Below are 9,660 nucleotides of genomic sequence, written 5' to 3'. Positions count from 1 at the left end.
CCCAAGGAGGTAGTCGCAGGTTCCCATGCTGGGAAATGCTGCGAGAGCAAGACTGGGATTGTCACCAGTCTGCACAGCTGAAACTGGTGTGTGACATGAAGGTGGCAGCTCTAATATTCAACTACACACTGTACCTGCTGGTTCTGTCTCTGGTAAACGACACCCTAATGCATTAATGGAAACTAACACTTTCTTTACCTCTTTTGTTGCCCTGATGCAAGGGTTTGAGGTGTGCTGCATCACCGCTGTACTGCAAAATCAGCAGCCATGCACGGCCAGTCCTGGCGTGCTCCGGACGCCGGCCGGTTTGGTGTTGGCTCTGCTTAACCTGTACCCGTTGAGCTTTCCTGTGCCGGGGAGCCCCAGGCTGGCTGCAGTATTCTAGGCGAGGTCTAAGGAGGGCTGGATAAAGGAGGGTGAGCGTTCCCATTGAGCTATTCTCTTGCTAATACAGTTTAGGATGCTGCTGGCTGTTGCTGCCAGGGCTGGCTCAGCAGCTTGGTGTCACCCAGCACCCCAGGTCATCCTCGGCAAAGCTGTTCCCCACCTGTCCAGCCCCAGCCTGAGATGCTGCAAGGGATCACTCCTTCCCAGGCGCCGGAATTAAAAGCGCATTGATTAGTCCCCCCAGTTTGATGCAAGCTTGACAGGAATGCCTCCTCCAGGCTACCGCTAAAGGTGTTACACGGGACGAAGCTGGGGTTGGAAAGGAAGGCTTGCCTAGCAGCATCAGAGAGCACAACTTCATCAAAGCACTGTAATAATTTAAATTAATGTCTCTATTGAATGACATCCTTTAGTTCTTTTGTAATTAACAAAATCATAAACATTGTCATCTAATTTAGTCAAGAGTGGCTGTGAGATCTGCAGTGTTTGCTATATGCACGTTACAGACAATATGTGTCAGGGATAACTAACAGCAGGTCTGTTTAATGTAGCAGTTTTCTAGTTTGAATGTGACTTTTGCAGACTATTGTTTCCCGTGAAGTGCAGGGTTTATTTGCATGCCGTGATTGCTCAGCTTCCAAGCCAGTGCCAATGAATGAAGAGTGCATACATTAACTGATTATGGAATGCAGAACTGCAGTAGTTTGGCTAGATTTAAGTAACATTGGACCACAATTTTAATCATGTTTCCAACCTGCTTGTACGTTTGGATGGACTTAGGGACCCAGACTCTTGCAGCAGCTGCCAGCTAGAATTTCCCTTGGAAATTAGCCCCCAGATGCCTTAAGATCAGCAAAGCTGTTTCACGTACAATTTTTCCCTTTCTGACCCATTCTGAGGCAGCTGGAAGAAGGTCTCATACTAACTACAGCTGGGTTTGAAAATGAAAGGAGCTCTTCCTCAAAAATATCCCTGAATCCACTGCTTGTAGAAGCTATATTGGGAAACGTTGCAAAACTGCTCCCAAAAATAAAATGGTTGGAAAGAGCAAGAGCATGGATGCACTATGAAACCACTGAACCATTTATGCTAAAACCAGTTACTCCAGCGGGTACCAAGCGGGGGGCGTGAAGCCCTTGATATGAAGTAAGTTAGCTGAAGTGCACATGGAGCGTTTCCGACATGGAAACCTATGAATTATCATCAACTTTCTAAACCTTGTTGCTGGCTGCCAGCATTAAAATCCTGCTTTGTCTCTAGACTACTTATGCAGAAAGTACCTTTTTGTTATGAGCGGTAAACATCTCTGAAACGTATTGGGGAAGGTGTCTCCATTGCAGTATTGATTCTCGTTCCTCTCGCTGTCATGGCCGGTCTGGGCTGAATACAATTAGATGTGATCCATGCACTCAGGGGAAACAAGGCTTCTTTTCTCAAACTAAGCCTTCTTCAGCTCCTAATAAATAGGACATTAAAAGGGAATTATTCCATTTTGCATTTTATAAAATGGCTAGTCTTCTTCCATTTGAGTGTCAGAGCCTAATGATCGAGTCAGTGAAAACACTGCTAGTCAGGCCGCTTTTTTATTTCAATCCCTACTTATCTGGGGGAAGAACAAAACATAAAGAAACCGCAGAAAACACAGCATTTAGCTGACCTCCCACAATACATCATTTGTACAGCTTTCGCTCCATCTTTCCAAAAGGCCGTTTAGCTTAATACTCTCTTCCATTTTTCATTTCCTTATGTTACAGGCGCTGTAGGGATGATTTTCAAAAGAACAGTGAAATGACATTTTACCTGACCTTGGAAATGAATTCAGCAGTGGTTTAGCAGTCTCACGCCTTTTCTGCCTTAGAATTGCCTTCCTTAACATGGAACGGGTGGTAAGACACTTTGGCAAAACAACAGAAAATTTAAAATGAGAGATTTTCAGAAATTTAGGCAAAGACAAAATGAATTGGCCTCCATTCCATTTTGTTTAACTAAAAAAAATTACATGTACAAAATACATTATTTAAAAAACACTCTGAAAGAAAGATGGCTAGCTGTACGGTACATATTTAGACAATACATATTTAAGCCCTGTAAGAACCTACAATATTCAATTTACATTGAATAGAATGAATGAAAAAGGGGCAAAAAATGGGTGTTTACCCAGCAATTTGGACTGGATTTTATTAATCTGTATCTCAGTATTGGTTGTTATTATTTGCCATTGGTAATGATAGGTCATTAAATGAAGGTCAGTTCCTTGTGGAAGAGTGTTTCGGCTTCTTCAGGGTCTTAAAATTTGTGAAGCGTGAAATCAATGACAAATTTTGAGGAGGTATTAGCCTTTTAAAGTGTAATGTTTACGGTGATTTGGAACATTGTAGAAAATCAGCTTTTTGTGAATGGCCAACAAAACATGATCTATTGCTGAAAATCGTAAATACTCAGCCACTGAAGGAAATTAATCCTAAGTGGGACTTCAGTAGTAGAACTTCTACTTCAATGAATTTTTCATGCTTGATAGATAGTGATATTCAACTAATAACGTTAATAACCTTAGTATTTACAGGTAATTATCCCTATAAATGAGCTGTGATGGTTTGAAAACATCTGTTTCCTTCTGGAGTCAGTGTACATCTGCCCTTAAACAAGGTGAAAATTTGGTGTGATAACTCAGAGGACTGAATTGCTATTTTTTTTCTGCAGAGCTATATTCTCTGCAATTAGAGAACAGCTTAAAAGACGATTACTGCATTTTTATGTATCACTGTGTATATTATTAGCATGTCTTTCCTTAATGTCTCAGCTTTATCTGATATTGTAGGTATCAAATCAGAGGGTTGATATGTATAAGATTTTTTTTTAAGAATTGTTTTATTGTTTTGCTTATGAAACCCTTCGATGGAGACATCCTTTTAGTGAGCTTTGTGGTAACTACTTCCTCCTTGGAGTCTCAGCCCCGCATTGTGTGTATCCACCCACACGTTCCTCCAGACCTCTTGGACTTTCCCTGAATGCACAAACCTAATAAAACTTGCAACTGAGAGCTAATTTGATGCCAGTGGAATATTCAGCCAGTACTCTGAAACTGCTGGTAATCAAACACCTGAAACATCTTGTGCAACACGAGAATTTCCATTTTTCAGAAGGTATATTTTCCTCCCATTCCCAGCGGAGGTTTTCACCGTCACTTTATCTGAAGTCCTTTAAAGCTGTTGGTCCGTGTGGCGTTTCACTAGGAGATTCTCTTAGGTAGAGGAATCCTCTTAATGTGACCGTTATGCTAGTAAAGGGAAAATACTGCTCTACAAGTAGTTTTGTACATGAGAGGGGTTATGTGACAGAGGTTTCCTTATCCATGCAGTTGCCAGTAGGATCTTTTTTTTTCATTCCAACAGAGACAAAACTTAGCTGGATGGATTTTAAACGTGGGGCAGCAGGGGAGTCCAAACAGTTCTCTGAGGATAAAACTACCCTCCCAAAGAGATTCAGCCATACCAGGAGGACGTAGTCACAGGTTCCCATGCTGGAAAATGCCACAAGAGCAAGACTGGGATTGTCATCAAACTGCACGGCTGAAACCAGTGCATGACGTGAAGGTGGCAGCTCTAATATTAGACTACAGACTGGTATGAGCTCGATATAGCTGGCGTCTCCGTAAGACCAGATGATTCCCTCCGATTTTCCAGCTCTTTCATGTCTCCCATGTTCTTCAAAGCAGCTGAAAAGCAGTTAAAGGGTTTCCTGAGGTTTCTTTCAGAGTGTGAAAGTTCTGAAGCATCACACCAGGAGATGCTAAAGAACACGTCACGGCAGATAGAAAGTACAGCTAGTCCCGCTATGCCGATATACCATCACCTATGGGATCTAGGCTATGTGAGGATGAAGTCCTGCAAAAGCAAAATGAGAACTGCAAAAGCATAAAAGCATGTCTAGAGTGCCTGTTCCTCTGCTGCCCCAGGCAGAAATCCATCAGTTTGGCATTTATGTTCATTATACGTCATTTATGTCTGTTACATTGTAGAGTATATTTTTTCCACTATCTTTGCAGTGCAACCACCTTTGGGTTGGAGTGATGCCATACTCAATCCCACTATTAAAACAAGGTAGGGAATGATGTTAACAATATAACTTTCAGCCCAAGAAACGGAGAAAACCTAAGTAAGCAGACTACAAAGAAAGCGTACTCAGTCTCTACTAAATTTCAGTACTTTGTGATGAAAAAACCTCAGAAAGGTCTTGGCTTCAAAGCCTTTGCTGTGTCTCTTTCACTCTTTGTCAGTGTTAGCTCTGACTCGGTGATGCGCTTTCACTGCCATCATCTGCTGAGGTTGCGTGTTTCCTTCCCCAAGCAAATTGCAGCCATGTGAAGCCAGCAAAAGCCTCAAACAGAACCAGGAATGTTTTCCCCAAGATTAAGGACAATACTGCTTTAAATGTTGCCATATTAACTTCTGTGAACCCTCCTGAGTGACGAGTGATTTTTCCTGCATGGATAATGGAAGTAGCATGCTTTTTTTACCACTGCAAGATGCTACTTTTAACTTATACTTAGTACTCTGTACTTTAAAATTAAGTCAGATTTATTAACCAGTTACCTCTATGTAAATGCATATAAACACAACTACATTATTTTACATAATATATGGAATCAATTTATTTGTCTCCATTGGTTAATATATACATGTGTAAAACCGGCACTGCTCGCGCTGTGACTAGGGATTGCTGCAGTGAGCTCTACAGAAACTCCTGTTCGGACAGGGCTCATTAGATCTGCTTCGCCAATACTGTCTAGAACTATATATACGTTGATCTTTTTGCTGAGATGGGTTCTGACAGATCCAATAAGAACAATGGAGAAAGAAAAAGAAATGAAAGAAACAACGGAGAAAGAAAAAGAAATGTTATAGCTAGTAATACTCAACGGAGTTACTCTTGTTTATGCTGGTTGAAGGTCTTGCCACTTAGTTAACAAAAAGACAACCAAAAATTTTGTTATGGAAAAACTTAAAGGAAAGATCAGACCCTTATATCTGATGCTGAGATGACTCAGAAACTTTGCAGTTTACAGCAGGTGTAGCCACATCAGGTCTGTGTTAACTTCCATCTGAATGCTCTGGACACATCTCGTGGTGGCCCAGGAGCAGTGCAAACCCCGGTGGATCCAGAGCAGGTTGAGGAAGCCCTGGTACAGTCTGGTTTTTTCAAGCTCTCAGGTCAGCGCGGTGTAACTGGAGTTCTGCTCAACACTACTGCTGGTTTCACTGGCGCTTCTACCACTCTCTTCGAAGTGCTGTTCCCCACAGCCACAGAAGTGTTTGGAGCAGCTCAGGATCTGGCGTTAGGGCCCATCTTTAATTTCTATCAGCAACTGTAAAGCTGCCCATCGACAACGCTGATTTACAGCTCTATTTGTAAGAGCAGCAGTCCCACAGGAACAGGTCTTGGCCCCTTTTCTCAGAAGGGTACACTCATCTCAAAGCTGTCTGGACGCTCGGAATTTATGCAGAGGCAATCCTCCTAAAGGACATGGGGTCTCTTTGACTCGGCATACTCTTCAGCTAGCATTACCTAAAATGGAGGTTTTTCCTCACTTTCTCTTCTCTTTATTGAAGCAAATTTCTGTTTATAGTCACATTTGCTTTCTATCCCATGCTGTCTGTCACTTGTGTTGAATATGGGTTTTGCACACATGCCAAATAGTTTGTTACTTGGCGAGAGTTCACTGGCAAGAGAATTTGCTTCTACGCATAGTAATAGGCATGTTTGGCTAATAGGCTCTTTGTCTGAAAGCCTTTTGCATATTCAGAGCTGCTCATTTGTCACGCTAGCCTGACCTAGGCAGCAAATATTAAAAAAGAGTCGTAAATATGCCCTGTTCTTACTAGAATGCCAACTGAAGCGAGCATTAGCTGCCTCATGATAAACTAGTCATCTGCTGCTCTTTAACTTGACAAGCATTGTCCAACGACACTTATTTCTAGAATGGCTCTCCTGTCCATCACTGACTTTTTTGCTTTTGGAATTGCCTTACTCCATCGTCTGTTCTCTTAGAGTACATTTAATATTGAAATGGACAACTCTGACGATGTAGTAGTTTGGGGATGGCAAATTTGGTGGGGATGGTATATGCAAAGCTGCCAGGATCTGTTCTGGTTTCACAATTAAAAGAAGGAATTTTTCCCTGTTTGCTGGGGGCTTGTTCCAGGGCCTTCAACTGGAAGTACCGCACTGAACTGGTAATTTGTGTGGATTGACTTGAAAAGCCGGGAATTTCCTTGGGCGATGGCAAGCGTCTTTAATGTTGGGACTGCCTGGTTGTTGGTATGAAGATGGCTTCATATATTTTTTGTAACTGGCCTTTTTCATGTCTACAGTATAGATTTTCTTTTTGTCCTGCAACTGCTTTCTTACTGTCAGTATTTAATAAATTGTCTAAAGGTTGAGAGTCACTTTTTATTTTTAAATACTCAGACATATTACTTTGTTCTGCCTAGAACTAGCGAGCTTGGGTGTATAACAAGCCAATTTATTGGCAGAGTAGAAATCAATGGCATACACACACAGGACTTTTCCTATTTTAATTAGACTATCCAGACTACTTTTTAGACAGAAGTAGTCACAACAGCACGTTGCAGAAACACACAAAAACCTAATTTAAAGGGATTAGGTCAGAGATCAAACTTTTCCATTGTTTGCTGTGAATCCCCCAAAAATAGAAATCCCAAAGCTAACAGTGCAGCACAGCTGAGTGATTAATTCTCACAAAGAAACAAAATCTGCAAAAATGTATGTTACAGCACCATCTAGTGCCTCTTATCCCAGCAATATAGTAAATTCACTTAATTTTCCACTTAATTCAAGTATGTAGGTAGAGAAGAGGGAGTGCATTGGCTGCTTATACATTCTGACAACTTATTTTCTTTCGGCTAGTGCCGAGGCAGGGGGGAGCCGAGGGATGTAAATGAGCTTCGGCATTTTACACGGCAAAGATTTTGTCAGTACAGCTGCTGTTAGTTTCTCTGCTTTTATCCTCTGACCAGTCACAGAGTTTTTCCTCCTGATTATAGTAGGTACATGGACACAGGAGTGCATATGCTGAGAAATTGGGAGGAAAGGTACTGCGATTAAATTGCAAACTGGCCAAACGGTATGTTTTGCGGGGGTAGAGATCTATGTTTGGTAGAGCATTTATTCTGTTCCCTGTGTATGAATGACTGACAAGTGGGAGGCTGCTGTTTGTTTGCAAACGTGTTGTGTTGAGAACTGCACCCGTAATTAACGTACTTGTCTCAGGTAACCAGCACCCAAGCCTAGCCTTGGATTTCTTCATCCTGAGTACAACCCTCAGCAACACCAAATGAAATTCTAACCATTGCTATGTTTTAATATCCTTTGCGTTGCTGCTGGTTTTTTGCCTTCTGGAAAGGGGATTAACATTCTCTGACTCCAAACTACTAAGAGGTTAGCCAACAGCAACATTGCAATTAGCCACTATTCCCAACCATCAATTGCAAGACACAAAAGAGACAATATGAATTTGGGCATTAAACCCCACGAGGTCTGGTAGCACGGTATTTAAATTTTGTTTCTAAATCAACATTCTTACAAACAGCACTCCTAAAACAAAATTAAAATTCATCACAGCTGGCTGTGTGTAGCTTTGATAAACAGCTGCTAAAAACTAAACAGCCCTTCATCATATTGAAGTGCTCTGACTTCATCTAAATTACAGTAATTTGGGCTACTTTCAGACAGATTGGCACTGACCAGATTAACTAACATACTCTGGGATATACATACACTTGCCCTCACCAAATTTAATAAAAGAACTTGGGATTCACACAGTTGCTCTTCAGTCTACAACCTGCTGCTTTCTGTCTTTAATCTGACCCGGGACTAATACTGCTGGAAAAACAGGAAACGGCTTGAGCAATTCCAGTCTGAGTTCAGGAACACGCCGCATGCTGGGATGGATTAAAGTGTGAGATTAATGACACTCACACTCCTAAAGTTACAGACTGCCTTTTGTGGTAATAAGTGTAAATACTTAAATGTATTTTCTAACCTAAAAGCTCATCATACTTTGTCATATTTAATAAACATCCTGACAGTAACATGTAACCTAACAGAGGTCACAGATCTCAAGAAAAATCTTCCCAGTGTGGCCCTATAGGAAAGGCTGGTGGATAGTAATGTCTGTAATTTATAGTCAGAGACTAAATTAGAATTAATGCCCAATTGGGGGGTTTGGATTTGGATTTAAGGCACTAGCTAGAATTACCACACAAATATAGCTCTTAGCAGTGTTAAGGTCATAAAGAGATGCAATATCATCCAAAATAAGAAGTAGGGAACTCTTGGGTTTTGGTCACAGAGTTTACAGTAGTCATCATTTTATTATGATCGTTATTGTACTTAGTGTTTCCTTAAAAAAAATCCCAGCTCCTTCAGTCATGTGAATTATTTGAGAACCTCAGCAGCCATTAAAAAATATGTCCTGTCCCTCAAGACTGCAGAAACAAGCTTAAAAGTGTGACTCAAGTGTACCCTCAGCAGTTAAGTAAAAAGCCAACAGAAATCAAAATAGATTAGCATATCAGAAGAAGCCAAAAATATTTAGCATAATGGTTTTTAATCAAATCCCAGAGTTTGGAGAAGTGGCTTGTATTTTTTTAATACTTCAGTTTGACACACTGCAATCCAGCCTGACAACAAAAACAATTGATTTTTTTTACTATGGTATATGTAACAGATACAATATCCTGGAATTAGGTATATGATACTGAGATGATGCAGAAAAAGTTATGGAATCATAACTTAATCATTTAAGTGATAATTGTATTCTTATAAATGCTTAATGTATCATCACAGGCACGTTTGTGATATATTCCTCGCTTGGTGAGTGTGATATTGATTGTTGCTCTAAAGACATATTCAGTTCAGTACAGATAGCGAGTATTTTGAAATTTCCCATCCATGATGGTAAGGAAATTAGACTGCTATTTATCTTTAAAATTTATTTCTCTAAAATACTTTAATTCTGGGGGAAAAAAAAAAAAAGGTATTTTGTTTGCTGGCTAATCATTAGTTTACTCTGTCACTGGTCCAGGGAGAATATTATTGCTGAACAGAAATTGTACATATTAAAGAGAACAGCAGAAAGTACAGAATTTTGCCCCGTGAAAAAGGCCTTATTTGGGAAACAACAAACAGGGCTGAGATGCTGACAAACTGTGAAATGCTTGGGAGCCCTGTGTGGGAATTAGTGATTTGTAA

Source organism: Larus michahellis, chromosome 10 (assembly GCF_964199755.1).
Source record: "Larus michahellis chromosome 10, bLarMic1.1, whole genome shotgun sequence".
NCBI classification, from domain to species: Eukaryota; Metazoa; Chordata; class Aves; order Charadriiformes; family Laridae; genus Larus; species Larus michahellis.
The sequence above is the reverse complement of the archived record's forward strand: the minus strand, read 5'-3'. Positions refer to the sequence as shown.